The 17,907-nt window shown below is 40.2% G+C and overlaps 1 long non-coding RNA gene across 1 annotated transcript; it reads left to right on the forward strand.

Annotated features, from left to right (window-relative positions):
* The first annotated feature begins 14,188 nt into the window (after positions 1 to 14,188).
* LOC130924355 (uncharacterized) lies at positions 14,189 to 15,072 on the forward strand. Its single transcript, XR_009064861.1, has 3 exons — positions 14,189 to 14,335; positions 14,438 to 14,590; positions 14,789 to 15,072. It is a non-coding gene; the product is annotated as an uncharacterized LOC130924355 (long non-coding RNA).
* The last annotated feature ends 2,835 nt before the right edge of the window (positions 15,073 to 17,907 follow it).

Raw genomic sequence — 17,907 nt, forward strand, 5'->3', positions numbered from 1 at the left:
TCTACCTTAAATACATGTAGGCTCTAATAAACCACAATTGTTCTTTTGTACTAAAATATGTGTTAGGTTTTGTGTTGGTTCCCTCCTAGTGTGTCCTTGTAATTGCCATTGATTTCACCTGGTGTACCGCTCCTTGTGTATCCTCCAATCTGCGTCCACCTGTGTCACCCATCTGTTCCTCATTGTCTCGTTACCCTTTGTCTGCGTGTGTATATAAGCTCCCAGTTTCTTTTCAGTCCTTGTTGCGTCATTGTCAATGTCTGTCTACGCGCATGTCCACATTCATGTCAGTATTTTTTCCCCCCAGTTCCTCGTGTTCCTCGTCCTGCTTTTGAAGTAAGTTGATTTGTTAGACTGACTTTTGTTTGTTAAGACTTTTTGGATTCCCCGGTCATTTTGTTGGTACTTTGTTTTATGTTGGCATTGATTAAAACATTTTTGCACCACCTTTTATGCCTCGCCTCACTTTTCCTGCGTTTTGGTCCAAACACCACCTGCCTGGCCGCATTCCTGACAATATGTTGTTAGAAAAACATAAAATATTAAATGAATGGCAATATTTTATAATATTTAGTACACATTTTGACCAGAAGTTGGCGCCATGTTTTGCGGGCTCGCAGTGATGACATAAATGGGATCTTTCCAAATGTGTAGTATATACAACAATTGCGTATTGCTGCCTAAACTCGAAGTAAAATGCCACGCCGTGCTGCTTTTGGATGCAATTTCCAGTCAAATTGAAACAAGGGGAGTGACGTGAGTGGTCAAGGTGGAATTATTTTTTTGTGAATAAATGTGCATAAGTGGAAGCGTCTCTCCTTTTTTGTCCCTGTATGCACGTATCCTACCTGCCACGACATGTCATGAAAATAAAAATGCACGAATAACTAGGTGTGTTCAGACTTTTGGCCTGTACTGTATGTAAAGCACAGGACAGCTCTGGATGCTAAAAATCTACGTAATTATACTGGGATAAGTTTGAAAACGCAATATCTTAGCTGGAGGATCTGCTAACATAAACCGGAGTTCTCAGCAGCATACACTCTCTAGCTCCATTGTCATTGAGACGCACTTGGTGCGAGTACATCACCAGTTTTTCCCAACTCTTGTCTTATCAGGTAGCCTACTGTATTTCCTGCTCTCATTTAGCCTTTGCTGCTCGTCTTGTGAACGACCGACAGTCCGTCCTGCTCTTCACTTTTCTGATCTGGTTCAAATTGGAAGGGCAGAACCAACGACATGTTGGGGTAGCTAAGAGTAACACGCTGCAAGTTCGGTAACGGGCCCAGTGACGTCACGCATTGTGACGTAACAAGAATGGCGACCTATCACTTAATATAATTTTACAAAATGTATTAAAACGAAAACATTAAGAGGGGTTTTAATATCAAATTATTATAACTCATACTAACATTTCTTTTAAGAATTGTCTTGAAGATCAAGGATCACTTTAAGGCAGTGCCGTCTGAGGGATCGAAGGTCAACGTCATTCAGTCTTGGTTTCCGGCCGTGGCGCTTACGTGCATTGATTTCACCGGATTCTCTGAACCTTTTGATGATATTATGGACTGTAGATGTTGAAATCCCTAAATTCCTTGCAATTTTGCTTTGAGAAATGTTCTTAAACTGTTCAACTATTCTCACGCAGTTGTGGACAAAGTGGTGAACCTCGCCCGATCCTTGCTTGTGAATGACTGAGCATGTTTGGGGAGGCTCCTTTTATGGTACCAACCTGTTCCCAATTAGCTTGATCACATGTGGGATGTTCCAAATAAGTGTATGATGAGCTTTTCTCAGCTTTCTCCGTATTTTTTGCCACCTTTCCCAACTTCTACTGGACGTGTTGCAGCCATGAAATTTATAGTTGAATAAATATAAAAATATATAAATATAGTAGAATAAATAGTTGTTTTTTTGCCAAATAATAAGTTTATCAGTTTGAACATCGAATATGTGTTGAAGGATTTTCAAATCGTTGTATTTTTGTTTTTATTTACATTTTACCCAATTTCCCCAACTTCAACCGAATCCGGTTTGTTGAACCCGGCAGATAATTTCACTTATTTTATAGTAGATTTACACTGAAAACAAGGGAGTTTTGCAGTGCATGTGTATTGGTTTATGTGGTACACTGTTTGATTCAAACCTTTGTTTTAAAAAAACACTACTATAGAAAGATTTTGATAACTTCCAGAATAAGTGTCTGGATTTTATGAGCAAATTTAAATTACAATATTTAGATGCAGAGGTGGGTAGAGTAGCCAAAAATTTTACTCAAGTAAGACTAGTAAAAGTAGTCATCCAAAAAATGTACTCAAGTACAAGTAAGTGTACAGTGAAAAGAATACTCAGCTAAGAGTAAAATTGAGTAAACTACTTATTTTTGTTTTTTTATTTAATTTTTTTTAAACAATGGTATATGAACCGTTGTTATAATGATACTGGACAACACATTACATAACGACATTAAACCAAAGACATAAAAAAAAAATTTTTTTTTTAAACACAATTCCAATGACGGGGAAAAAATTAATGAGGCATTATTCGTCCAAAGAGCATGAGTGCCTTCTGGTGGAGAAAATTGTTCCTAGTTTGAATAGTGAAGAGTTCCTTCATAATTACTATTTGGAAATTAAAAGCATATATCCGGTTTTCCTTGGTCAATCAGTGCCAAAACAAAAACTGGTAGAGGTTGAAATTCGGACTTTCTAGTCATGTTGAGAGCAGCGCTCAATATCAAATACTTCATTTTTTAGGGTGCCAAAGACACCACATGATTCAGCCGGCTGGCGTGAAGCTAGAAAGGCAAGCTTGCGTCTGATTGGTATAATAGAGTCATGTAATTATTTTTGCGACGTCTCATTGGTGAAATCGGTAGAGCTACTTGCTTGCAAAAAAACAAAATATTCAAATTAATCTAATAATCTCTTGTTTATTTTAGGCCTGAACGATATTGGAAAAAACTATTGTTGCGATTTTTTTGAGGTGTGCAATATATTGCGATATTATATTGCGATAGTAAAAAAAAAAAAAAAAATATATATATATATACGTATATAATATATATATATATATATACACAATTTTTTTTTTTTTTAAAAGAAATTTTCACTAGATGACTTGAATAGCTGTTTGGAAATACTTTGCATGACACACCGTGACCACAGTGTATTCATATAATACCGTTTCATTTGTGAATGATTAAGATTGCTGTATTATTATGAAGGGATCCAGGAAGCAATGTCTGCACAAAATAGATAATTTATTGAACACAATATTTGACACTTCAACAGCAGCAAATACATTAAATGACAAATAAAAGAGCAGGTGCATTCGTCCCCTAAGTTTTTGACAAAATATAACAATAAATAAAAACTTCTGTAAAATAACAACAAAGTTGTAAACATAGTTGAACAAAAATATTAAATATGACAAATAAGAGTTGTTCACAAACTATAACAATAAATAAAAACCTCAGTAAAACAATAAAGTTGTCAACATATTTGAACTTAAATATTAAATCTGTCAAATAAAAGTGCAAGTGCATTAGTCCCCTGAGTTGTTTACACAACATATAACAATATAAAACTGCAAAACTGCAACAAAGTTGTAAAAATATTTAAAAAATATTAAGTATCAAAACTTTATGTGCAGCTGTACTATAGTTATTTGAAAAATACGATTTACAATTAATTTAAATATAAAAGAAACAGAAACTCAATTGAACTTGTAAATAATTGAACTGAATAACAGCAAATAACTGATGAATAACAGAACCATTTTAACTCCCAAATTTCCTGCCTTCCTGATAGCTGTCACATGAATAAAAAGAAAAGACATTCCTGCAGCTGTGTTATGTATTTGTCTGCATATCGTCCACCTTCCTTGCTCAGCAATTCTCAACTGGGTCTGATAGGTTTTTGGCCAAGACTACTAGTTTATCCACCATTGCAGGCTTGAGACAACAACGTTGGCACGTAACAATGTTCCCACCTGTACTAAAAAGCCTCTGATGGGAAGCTCGTAGTAGGAATGCATAGACACCTGCGTTTTAAATGGTCCCACATGTTCGACGGATTACTTCTTGTTGAGGCAACCATGGCGAGGCACTGTCAACAGGGCTGTTTGTTGATTCTTGTCGATAGCCAAAATACTTCCAAAACTCCTTTTGGAGACAGTCTTCCCTATTCAACGTGTTGCTTGCTTCCACTTTGAAAACGGCCCCTCCTCCCTCCGCTCTGCTGTTCGGCCCCTCCTCCCTCCACTCCGCTGTAGCAGGGGAGGGGGAGGAGCCGATGACTGCGAGTTGGAGGGAATGAGATGAGAGGCTGTGCGCTCTCCTTCGCGCTCCTTCCTCAAAACAAACGTTTGTGGATTTAAAAAAATGAAATGAAAAAACTATCGCACGTCCTTGCGATGGGACTATTGCGCATGCGCACATCGCGATGGCGATGTTTAAACGATATATCGTTCAGGCCTAGTTTATTTAGCACCTTTGGATAACTTTGGGAGTCCGACTGAATGTAAAAGAGTGCTTATTCACCACCACAAAAGCGTCAGGAGCAAAACAGTATCAGGGTAAAAAAATTTGACAGAACACCGGCTGTGAACACGTGTGAATGTAGGGGGGGGGGGGGTCAACCCATCAGCTAATCAAAGTTGCGTTTGGGGGGGTGGGGGGGGCAATGGACTAGCACATTCAGCAAGTGAAGAGGGGTCAATGTAAGTCTGAAAATATTAAAAGTACTGTAATTCACTTAGTAATGGTAGGTTTAATTCTATCCTTACAACATGGGAAGACAATTTAAATAATCTACGTAATTATATAATGCATATAAGGTTGCATAAAAGTTGGTGGGGACAATTTAAGCATCCTAAAAAGTTGGTCGTGGTATGTCCCTACCATCCCTATGTAAACCTACACCCTTGGATCATTGTCATGCTGAAAGACCCAGCCACGTCTCATCTTCAATGCCCTTGCTGATGGAATGAGATTTTCACTCAAAATCTCTCGATACATGGCCCCATTCATTCTTTCTTTACACAAATCAGTCGTCCTAGTCCCTTTGCAGAAAAACAGCCCCAAAGCATGATGTTTCCACCCCCATTCTTTCTCCAAACACGAGAACCTGTGTTTCTACCCAAAAGTTCTATTTTAGTTACATCTGACCATGACACATTCTCCCAGTCCTCTTCTGGATCACCCAAATGCTCTCTAGCGAACTGCAGACCGGCCTGGACGTGTACTTTCTTCAGCAGGGGGACACATCTGGCAGTGCAGGATTTGAGTCCCTGGCGGTGCATTGTGTTACTGATAGTAGCCTTTGTTACTGTGGTGGTATGATCTTGAGAGGGAGAAGTCTTGGCTTTTGGTGAGGCACGGAGGGCTGTTCAAGCAGGGGGTGACGAGCAAGGCGAAGGCCTAGGCAGGAGGTGTTCCAGATCCGGCCCTGTAGCAGGTCGCAGAAACACAGACTAGGAGCAGGCTTGAGGCAAAAAATCCACAAGGTCAAAAAGGTCTTCCCGGTCAAAATCCGGGAAGACAGGGTAACTACAATTGCTTATAGGTTGCAGTGAGGGCTAACAAACTCACAATAGAGCAGAGGGCTGTGGGTGTTTTTGTAGGGAGGCTGTGGTAATGACCAGGTGTGCAGGACAGGTGTGTGGAATTAGTGCTGATGACAGGGAGGGAAAAAAAGGGAAAAGGCACACAGGCCTGCTGTGAGGCTCTAATATTTCCTTTTCGGAACCCACTTTGATACCCTCTCTAGAGTGTGATTTAACCTTTCTATCACCATCCTCTCCCACAGACTTCATTATGATATTGCTGGGACTCGGGGCCGATTAATAGGGGGCCTGCATTATTGGCGTGGCCGTCAAAACTGACCAAGTGGAATCACAGACAAAGAGCTTTTCCGTTGAAAATTCTTGTGAATAAATGCTTAAATTCCTAAGTTCTTTATATAAAGGGACATAAAACTCTCGATTTTTTGTTAAAAAAAAAAACAAAAAAACAGCCCAGTTAGCATTTATTCTACAGAAAGATGTCGAATGTGCTGGTAGTTAAGTCACAGTGGCGGCCCCTGTAGTCCAACAAAGAGCTTTTCTGGTGAAAATTCTTGTGAATAAATACTTAAATCCCTGAATTCTTTATCCTATGGACATAAAACAGTCTCGATTATTGGTTAAAAGAAGAAAAAGGAAAAAAAAAACGTGCAGTTAGCATTTATTTTACATAAATATGTTGAAGTACGATGCTAGTCTGTCAGTCAATGTGGTGGCCGCCATATGTAAACAGAGCTTTTCCGGTAAAATTCTTATGAATAAATGCTTTAATACCTGAATTCCTTATAGACATGAACGTAAAACAGCCTTAATTCTTGGTTAAAAGGAAAAAAAAACGTGCAGGCAGCATTATTTTACGTAAATATTGCGAACTATGAGGCCAGTCAGTAAGGCAATTAGCTGCCCCATTTGTAAACAAAGAGCTTTTTCCCGTTGAAAATTCTTGTGAATAAATGCTTACATCCCTGAATTTTTTATAGATATGGATGTAAGAGTCTCGATTCTTGGTTAAAAGCAAAAAATAAAAAATAAAACGTGCAGGTAGAATCCATTTTACGTAAATATTACGAAGTATAATGCCAATGCTGTAGCGGCTAATTACTCCCATTGATTTTTTTCTTCACAACGTTTCAAAATGCATGCATGGTACGAAAAATATAATAATTTCCTTGAATCATCGAACAAATCACTCCTGAGACAATCCTTCCTGTTTGTATACGGTAGTTTTCGTACTTTTTCAATAAAAATCCGGCAATGGATCGCTGCATGTGTCGTTGCGACTGACTGCGAATAACTGAAGCGGATTGTAGGATGGTCCCCTACTTGAAGGCGTGGCACACTGAAGGTCGAATCTGACCCGCCAATATAATTATGAATTCTATGCCTCTCCATAGTTTTCCCTAAATGGGAAGTTACTGCTATGGGCCTGTAATTTTCCAGGCTTGTCTGCTCTTTCCCTGGTTTTAATATTGTAATCATAACTGCTTCCTTCCATTGCGCTGGTAACTGCCCTGTTTTCCATATTCTGTTAAAGGGTATTAAAACATTAAGGGGCTGTGAGATATCAATAGAACCGTTATGTGGCAAGATAACAAATATTAACAAAAAATAAATAAATCGCATTCATGAGCAATTATCGAAAATTACGAACATTTCCGAAAGTATTCCGGAAACAGCCGAATGGGGCGGAGACGTCATAACAAGGAAACAAAAGGTCGAGGCAGGTGCAATCGTTGTTTATCGACGAGAGAGTTGCGTTCGTGTTTTATCAAAAAATCGCTAAAATGGTTCAAACCTGTCATGCTATGTGGTCTACAAATAGCCATTTGTCGCAATGTAGTACCCATGAGTTCCCAAACGCGAGAAAAAGAGCTGGACTACGCAGACAATGAGTAAAGTTCGTCCGTGTTCAGAGGGCTAATTTTGCAGACCCAGCCTCCGGCACGGTTTTGTGTGGTGCGCATTTTACACCTGAAAGCTATTCGAACTATGGACAAATGAAATCAGGTTTTGCTAAGAAATTGCTGATGAAAGCAGCCACCATACATGCGCAGCCACCTAAATGTCCCGCGATATCAAGAAAGAGGACGACTGGCTCTGATAAGACCACCCCAGGCTAACCAAAGGAGCGGAGCAGCCAAGCTCGAAATGGCCAGAGTGAGTACTCTTTTATAATAAAAACATCACGCATTGGAAATAGGACTGGACACGTGTATAAATTATCGCTCGTAAAATATATAGAACAAATCCTCGAACCTCATTAACCCTTTAAGGTCTGGGCCTATTTTGTCCGATTTTGCATGCCTTTGAAGTTGCCTTTATATTTCAAAGAAAGAATTGTTTACGATGGCCTGGTTTGGTCCCTTTTTTTGTGACACCTTGAACTTCATGTCCAAACTGTTGTTTCCTTCACTGACCAATTATAAATCATCATTTTGGGCCCAAAAAGACCAAAAATTCCAAAATCGTTTTGTCAAAATTTTTAATATTGATGTCCAATTGACAACCAAACATGCGTAACGAACCGTTTTGAAACTTTATAATATTTATTCAACATGTTAGGATGAACATTCAACCAAAAAATTTTAGAATAAATAGTCTTATATTTGACAATTCAACATAAACAACAGGTATAGCCATAGGCGTTTTTTGCATTTATACATGCTCTAGTCAAAACAGGTTATTTACAGCAGACCAAACAGTGAAGAGTGAAAAAAATATATACCATCTAACACAAAAAGTGTTTAGAGGCCATCTCTTTATGAGTTTAGGTATTGCGGCCCATCACCTGATGAAAACTATGTACACACAATCAAGCTTCTTGAACACACATGTATATACACAAATTGAGAAGACTGATTGTGGGGAAAAAAATATATAACATTGGGGGGAAAAAAAGTATTTTCAAAAATATTTACATTAAACAAGTTAAATTTTCTTCAGGCATGCCACTCCGAAAAGCAGTTTCGTCCTGGAATTACACACAGGGCTACATCACACAGCCCACACTTCCATGGGGTGTCGGTCCTCTTTCCACCCTTTGGACACTGCTGGCATTTCCTCCGGCCTTGAGTTGCTTTGCTTCTCCCTTCTGCCCTGTCACAGATGGTGACTGGCACATGGATTGTGCATTGCTGCTTTGGCTTAGTTGAGGCCTCGACTCTACACAGCTGGGCAATCAGCTCAACCACAAAGTCTTTGTGGGAAAGTGATGTCACTTGTCGCATTTTGCAGAGTTCCGTGTGCAGCAGGTACGCGTTTGTTGCAACAATGTCCAGCAGGTGCAGAAATAAAGTTTTGTACCACCGTCTGGTTTTGCGCTGCGCCGAGTAGTAGTGGATCAGCTGGTCCGAACGGTCAACTCCACCCATATGTTTGTTGTATTGGATAACGGCAGTGGGGCATGGAATCTCCCTCACAGACCACTTTCCATTCGTTTTTGCCTTCCTTTTTATAGTCTCACCCGAATAAGCTTTGTGCACTGTAGAGCACAGCGAAACAACTCTAGTGTCCATCCAATTTATAAAGAGCAGGTCTCCGTCCCTGATCCACCGTATGGAACCCCGGTCAGATTTCTTGGTCAGGCCGTTTGCTCGTCCCGTGGGACAACCCTTCCTGTTCTCCCGGTATGTGCCGCAGGCACCAAATTTCATGTTGACCAGGTCTTGAAACAGCTTCGGACTGGTGTAAAAATTATCCATATAAATATGGTATCCAGTTCCCAGGTACGTTGGCTGGATGAGATTCATGACTGCATCGTAAGAGAGGCCATGCTTCCTTATACTGCCACCTTTGCCCAGGTATATATTGAAACAGATTGTGTATCCATTATGAGAATCAGCCAAGACAAAAAGTTTTATGCCCCATTTAGTGGGCTTTGCTTTCATGTATTGGGTTATTCCTGTTTTGGCTTTTGTTGCCACCATCCTTTCATCAACTGTTAACTCTTTGTGAGGGTGGTAGTTAGCCTGGCACGTCATTGAAATGTCATCAAGTAGGGCCCTGATTCTAAAGAGCTTGTCATAGTCAGCTGTTCCCTTTTTTATTTCATTTTCCTTGTCCTTTTCAGGATCACTCAGATGAAGGTTCCAAAATAAGGCCCTGAACCTGTCCCTGCTCATGACCTTTGGTGGCAGCGACACAGACAAAATATTCCTTGCCTTCCAATAATCTTGCACAGTTGGAAGTGAAACCAAAGACATGTACAAGAGGAGTCCACTGTAGTGTCTGTCCACACTAGGCCTGAACGATATTGGAAAAAACTATTGTTGCGATTTTTTTTGAGGTGTGCAATATATTGCGATGTTATATTGCGATAGTAAAAAAAAAATATATATATATATATATATACAATTTTTTTTTTTTTTTTAAGAAATTTTCACTAGATGACTTGAATAGCTGTTTGGAAATACTTTGCATGACACACCGTGACCACAGTGTATTCATATAATACCGTTTCATTTGTGAATGATTAAGATTGCTGTATTATTATGAAGGGATCCAGGAAGCAATGTCTGCACAAAATAGATAATTTATTGAACACAATATTTGACACTTCAACAGCAGCAAATACATTAAATGACAAATAAAAGAGCAGGTGCATTCGTCCCCTAAGTTTTTGACAAAATATAACAATAAATAAAAACTTCTGTAAAATAACAACAAAGTTGTAAACATAGTTGAACAAAAATATTAAATATGACAAATAAGAGTTGTTCACAAACTATAACAATAAATAAAAACCTCAGTAAAACAATAAAGTTGTCAACATATTTGAACTTAAATATTAAATCTGTCAAACAAAAGTGCAAGTGCATTAGTCCCCTGAGTTGTTTACACAACATATAACAATATGAAACTGCAAAACTGCAACAAAGTTGTAAAAATATTTAAAAAATATTAAGTATCAAAACTTTATGTGCAGCTGTACTATAGTTATTTGAAAAATACGATTTACAATTAATTTAAATATAAAAGAAACAGAAACTCAATTGAACTGAATAACAGCAAATAACTGATGAATAACAGAACCATTTTAACTCCCAAATTTCCTGCCTTCCTGATAGCTGTCACATGAATAAAAAGAAAAGACATTCCTGCAGCTGTGTTATGTATTTGTCTGCATATCGTCCACCTTCCTTGCTCAGCAATTCTCAACTGGGTCTCATAGGTTTTTGGCCAAGACTACTAGTTTATCCACCATTGCAGGCTTGAGACAACAACATTGGCACGTAACAATGTTCCCACCTGTACTAAAAAGCCTCTGATGGGAAGCTCGTAGCAGGAATGCATAGATACCTGCGTTTTAAATGGTCCCACATGTTCGACGGATTACTTCTTGTTGAGGCAACCATGGCGAGGCACTGTCAACAGGGCTGTTTTTTGTTCCTTATATTCTTGTCGATAACCAAAATACTTCCAAAACTCCTTTTGGAGACAGTCTTCCCTATTCAACGTGTTGCTTGCTTTCACTTTGAAAACGGCCCCTCCTCCCTCCGCTCTGCTGTTCGGCCCCTCTTCCCTCCACTCCGCTGTAGCAGGGGAGGGGGAGGAGCCGATGACTGCGAGTTGGAGGGAATGAGATGAGAGGCTGTGCGCTCTCCTTCCTCAAAACAAACGTTTGTGGATTTTAAAAAATGAAATGAAAAAACTATCGCACGTCCTTGCGATGGGACTATTGCGCATGCGCACATCGCGATGGCGATGTTTAAACGATATATCGTTCAGGCCTAGTCCACACAAACTTTTTCCCAGTCTCTTTTCGGACTCTGCCATACTGGTTTGTGTGTTTGCATAAATTCATCATGGTTGATGAGGTGAAAAACAGGTCAAAAAGTTCTTTTGGGGTGTATGCATGGTCCTGATTCACCTGAGGTCCTGGTGGTCTCCGGGGTGTGAACCGGCTGCACTGTGGGGCAGTGTCTGGGTCTTGTTCTGTGCTCCATGGCACAGGTGCAGGCTGAGCCAGTGGTGATCGGCTTCTGCCGCGCTGACTTCTCCAGCCTCTCCTCCGCTGACATCTCATCGCATTTCTGTGATGACGCCTTCTACCTCGTCCTCTTTCAATTCGGGCAGTGAATGCAGATTTTTCATTGTCACTATAAATGTACATGAAAAAAAAGTCAGTATTTATGAAAATAATAAAGTATAAAATAAAAATATATACAGCAATAAATAATAATGGACATCTATATGCATGACAATAGAAAGAATACCATAGCTGAATATGTGCTACATCCCTAATCTTCATATAGAAAGAAGAACACCACAAATTATAAATTCCTGCCTGGGATACACACAGAGCACGTACGACTGATCTGATATGCACATTTTATTATTATATACACAAACACACACTTATATTGCATCAAAATTAACTTTGTCTTGCAATATCAAAAGAAACTTTCAAAAGAAACTTTCAGCATAAAAAAAAAAAAAAAAAAAGTGAGTTGGCTAACCTCTGCTCGTCGATGGCGTCACCCACGTGTTCAAATCCGTCGCTGTCTTCACTCGAAGACTCTTCCGAAGAAGACGATGACGACGAATTTGGACCATCCTCTTCCTCAAGTTGTTCAAAAAGCACAATTGCTTGCGCTAAATTTAGTTTTCCGTTCATTCTCAGTCACACAAACTCGCTTGCGAGATCCAAACGGCCGTCGCTCCCCACCTCGCTGCTCCAGAACTCTCCTCCCTCTCGTTCGGTGGAACCTCGCACGGCAGTTATATTTATTTAAGAAACGCATTTTGTGCCTCCACTGTGACTTCAAAAGGGTTCGTTTGATTTGTGTTTTTTTCATGGAGCTTCCGTTTTGAAAAAGGACAAGAAATGATGGAAATATAGACATAAACAAATGATCCATGCAGCGTTTTAATGTTTTTTTGAGAGGACAATAAAACTATAAAACTTAAATGACAATAGCTCACGTTTTAGTTGGTCGATTGACTTCAAATAATAACGAGAGTAAACCCCAACTTCCGCACTTTAAAACGAGACCAACCAACGGCATGTGGGTGACATGATTAAAACGTGAGGGCGCTTCAAAGACGACGTGCGCTGAAGACGCGCCGGCGCGTCCTTCGACTCTCAAGGGTTAATATGTGTCTGTTGGCAGAGCGAAAACCTATGATTGCACAATAAATGATAATTATTCTATACATTACATTATTTTGCGGTCATGGTGTATCAGCTTCACAAAAAGAAATGCAAAACAAACCATTCGCTGTTTCATCAGTGTGATTGCTCCCCTCAATGATCCTTTCATTCGGCTGCATTGGCTTTCGTTTGGGCTCAAATTGATAACCCAAAACACCAAAGAAAGGTTCATAACTCTCCTCATCACCATTAGAAGTAGGCCGTCAGGTCACCTCCCTTTTCGTTCAGTTTCGCTCCGCTACCAGGGGCACTAAATAATTTTTTCTTCATAAAATAGATTTATTAGTTCTAAGTAAGAATCCGTGGAGTTCACCCTCAGAAAACGTGTCAATTTTTTGTCCACGGTGTTGAAACCCCGGGAGTATTTTGCGTTGAGGCGCATTGATCTCTGGTGTGCGCGTAGTGCCATTAGGTCGGGAGTGGTGTGATTTTGGTCACATGAGCCAATCAGGTAGCCGCTTTCTCCTCACTATAACAACCAGATATCAAAAATGGCGACTACAACATCGGAGAGCGAAGACGAGCGAATGGAGAAAAAAGTTAAAAAGAGAGCGCAGAAAGTGGGAAATAAACGATGCTACATGCATCTTTTTTCCGCGAAGAATGAGGACGTCTTGGACTTCACTTTTCAACGGTGGAACACGTACAGAACCTGCTTAAAAAAGTGGCTTTGTCTTCACGGCGCTAACAAGGATCTTGCAGGAATATACAAACATTGCGTGGATATGGATTTTGAAAATATTCCTGGCGACGCTGGATTCCACACTACATGCTACCGCCGTTTTACTGATAAACAGAAACTGTTAAAGGCTGAGAAAAAATCCGCACGTGCTGGGGGAGAGCCATCTGCAGCCGCGAGCCATTCTGAACCCCCTGCGAGTACTAGCGAAGTTGCTGAAGCGTCTGAAACTCCCAGAAAAAAAACTTCGTTCCCGTTCAGGTTTGCCCATCGCTTCTGCTGGCCCTGTCCTTCCAGCCATCTGCATCATTTGTAAAAAAGTGTCAAAGTATGCTCGTTTGGGATCGGAAGGCAAACGGCAGCGGGATCATCTCGCCAAAGCAGAGACATTGTCGGCAGGTATGTGCCTCACACACACGCGCCCATTTTTATTTACAATATGACCAATATTTATTAATGGACTGAAAATAATTTGTTGTTAATTTTTAAGGCTATAGTTTAGTAAACACGCGAGCTGCTGAATGATTTATCGAGTGAATCCAGCAGTGGTTACCAAACTCGGGTTAGCTGTGCCCCTCACAATAATAGATCACAGCTACACCCCCCACTCCCCACCAACCTCAACAAACCCTTTACTTTTAAATCCGTGATGTGCATATACTGTGAAAAGCGGTGATGTGACTTATTATAATTCTTTTTTGTGTAAAGGCCCTTTGCTGCAGGCAGCAGAGATGAAGAAAGACTCTTCAATCCTTCAACATATCAAAGACAAAGACTGTGTTGCAATGGAGGTGCGATACCATAAATCCTCTTACCGAGATTACACCAGGTTCCTAACCAAGTCAACAGCAGCAGAAACTGCAACGAGGGACGAAGAACTATGAGTTATTACATTGCACTATTCCATTGACACTTTGCTAAAATTACACATTTCAAAGGTAAAGCATTGGTCAACAACATGCCACTTGTATTCTGCTTGCCTTTAGCCAAAGCATTGAAAGCGTTACTCTTTGCACATCCAAAGTATGTGTGTGTTTCAGACAACCCTATGCTGAGAGCTACAAACTCTTTTGTGAACAAGTGGTCCGTCAAAGGATTATCGTTGACAAAGAAGTGCTCAGAATGGACAAGCTAAAAAGGTTGTTCGTGAACACCGTGAAGAACCATGAGGATCTTGATGCTTCAGACTAAAAGTAATATATAAATCTTCATACTAAAAATTTTTTTATATAAATTTAGTCTCTAATAAAAAAGGCTTTGAGAGAATGTTTAATTTTGTTCTCTTTGGTGTATTTGTGTGAATGAGAGATATAAGTGCAAGAGTGAATGTGGGTGTGTGTGATGTGAATATGTGTGTCTTGTGCTCATCTTTCCCTTTAACTTTGTTTCAGGTAGGTTTTGCTGAAAAGAAGATTGAAGCGCGATTTCCTCCAGTTGGTTTTTCACACCCCTTTCCAGCGCAACATGTCTGAAATGTTTTTTTTGTTTTTTTTTGAGACATTATCAACAACAGACAAACTTTTAGACAGGATACCTCAGTCATCGGGTACATCAGCTACCGAATCTACTGAGGTAAGCCAAGAAAGTGACACTGAAAAAATGGGTAGCACAACATCAGGTTGGAAAACCAGCTCTGGGCCCAAGTGTTTGTTCAGCCCTCTTTGGCATCCATACATTCACAGGTTGTGACTCGGCCAGGGCCTTTCATGGCAAGGGCAAAACAAAGACCTTTTCTCTTGCTTGTCAGCAAGTAGAATACCTGACTGCGTTTACATATCTAAGTAGTAGTTTTAACCTTGACCGGTCTACATTTGAGGCATTGAGCAAATATATGTGCCATCTATATGGCCAGTCAACTGCCAAAAATGTCAACTATGCAAGATACAAGGCATTCTGTATGGCATCGTCAGCTTTGCCAGAACTGACCATTCCTCCAACAAGTGATGCTCTCTTCCAACACAGCAAAAGGGCAAATTACCAAGCAGCAGTAATGCAACATTCTCTGACTGGTATGATGTGTGCCCCTTCACCAATTGGCAATGGATGGGACATTGAGGATGGTGAATTAACAGTAAAATGGATGACTAGAAATCATGCCCCAGATAGTGTGCTACAGGTAGTCCACTGTGGTTGCAAGATAAGCAAGTGTGAGACTGAAAGATGTTTGCTTGCATGCTTGTCTGCAAAAATGTCTTGTACAGATTTATGCCACTGCCAGAACTGTGAAAATATTTCAAAGGAAACAGAAAGAGGCACATGGGATAATGACACTGATGATAGTGATATTGATGAGTAATCACCCACCATGTAAAATCTGTCCTAAGTTTTGATTCATTATCAACATGGTACTCTCCATTTTAACCCTTTTAAAACAAAAAAATGTCTGTATTGCCTTTTCCCAAAACATAGACCTTTGTTCAATTTGACTGCCAAAAAAGATGGATGTTCCAATGAAGTGCCATGGTTTTATTGTGAATGCACATTTGATATGTAAATATATATATTTTTTTTTGTGTGAGGCAGGGGTGGGGGTGTAAGTGACATGCTGTGACATAATCTGACACTTTAATAAATACTCTTTGTTACAATTATCTGGGCTCTTAATGCATTTATTTTCATCCAGTCCATTTTGCCTTGTTCCAGTTATGAGGTGCATGGTAGGATTTTCAGCCATTTTTGGCCAATGTGTGCTGCTTCTTGTGTACCTTTCATTACATAGTAGGTTGTGAATTGTTTTCATATATAAAACATAAGCTTTTAGATAAATGTAACATATCTGCTTCATGTGCTGGTGTCACCTCTAGTTGAAGTGATTTTTTTGCACAGATTTGCTACATTTAATGATCTAAATTCACATATGAGTATACTAAACCACCAATACTTGTTTCTGATATTAGGTACATGTATGTATGACATTTGAGAAAGATTTTGTGTTGCCAAATTTAATGTAAGACATTTTACACCCAGAAATGGCAGCACCAGATTTTCGTTTTTTGTTATTTCCCTATGTATATATTCCTGGCTTTTGACAAAATTGGTGCAGGGAAACGTTGGGTGAACTTTTAACCCAAAGTTCAGAAGGGTATTATCTATCAAAAAATGCATTGAACAAGTAGTGCCCAGAAAGTGGAACGAAACTCATTTTCTAGGCACTTTTTCAGGGTCCACCCCAAGGCCTAAAGAATGCTCGTTACGTCGGATTCGTCGCTGCAACTAGAAACAAAATTGTCCGCTATCATCGTCGCCATTCAGTACTAAGCACTGAGCCGGTTGTTTCCTTGAAGTGACGTCACGCACACAATATGCTAGATTTCCGGGATCTCGTGGGCGGGTCCTTTTAGCTTGACAATCGATTCAAATTTCTATCATTTTCTTGGTGTTGCGATGTGTGTAATTACACGAAGTGGCATGATATGAATCCAAAAGGCATGCGTTTTATGGATAAATGATGGAATATTAGCATTTCCCCAGGTGTTGTCATACCCTTTAAACAGCTTCACGACCACCCCCATTCCTCGGTCACTCATATGTGCCAACATATAACACTCCATCTTTCTCTGGTGATGTATATCTGTGCTTCACGTTCACTACTATTCTTTTTAACTCATACATGCTGAATGGCACATCGATGTCCTCATTTGTTAATATTCTTCTGTTTTTAATTTCTGGACACTGTCCAAAAGTCTTCTCCCTACTTGCTCTGGCTTTTTGTGTCCGATTTTCTATACTGTGAATGTTTTCGCTTGTAATTCTGCCCTTTCTGCTCCCACTACCATTTTGTTTCCCTACTGTAACACCGGTGATATGGTGCCACTTTTATTTCCATTCATTCTCCGTAGCATTCCCCATACTTCTGATAACTGAGTTTTTCTCCCAATTTTATTACAATAATTTTTCCAATATACTCGTTTTGCTATGCTTATTCGTACCACTTTCTTTGTCTTATGTTAACTGAATGTCTCTATTGTGTGATGCCTTTTGAAGAGCCTAAATGCTCTGTTCCTTTCTTTGATTGCTCGCTTACTACACTCGTCACTCTGTAGCGGTAAGACGTTGGATGGAGTCTATATGCCGTGCTCGGCGGCTCATGTGTCTCTTGTCACTCGCTATGAACTCTGCTAACTCAGCCGGAACGCACACGGCTCTCAAGTGTCTGTGTCACGTGACTGTGACGCACAACATCTCCCACACACAAGTTCGGTGGGTGAATTATGTCATAATAAAGGGTCACCACACAGGTCCCCCCAGAATTCACCCCCACAGGATACCAGACACGACCCGAAACAACTGAACGGAACGGTCAGGTCGCGCGGCCGGGGCGACTGTGCAAGATGACCGAACGGACAGTCAGGCGGCCGTCCCGGATGCCAGATTCGGGACACCCAAGCAGAACAATCTGGAGGACGCCCAGGATGCCCATGACGAGGAGCGCGCCGTGCAGCACCGCCCAGGCGAGGCCGGAGAAGCGGACGCCGAGAGAGGCGGCACGTGTTGCTCAGCAGCGGTCGAG

Source organism: Corythoichthys intestinalis, chromosome 11 (genome assembly GCF_030265065.1).
Source record: "Corythoichthys intestinalis isolate RoL2023-P3 chromosome 11, ASM3026506v1, whole genome shotgun sequence".
Classification (NCBI taxonomy): domain Eukaryota; kingdom Metazoa; phylum Chordata; class Actinopteri; order Syngnathiformes; family Syngnathidae; genus Corythoichthys; species Corythoichthys intestinalis.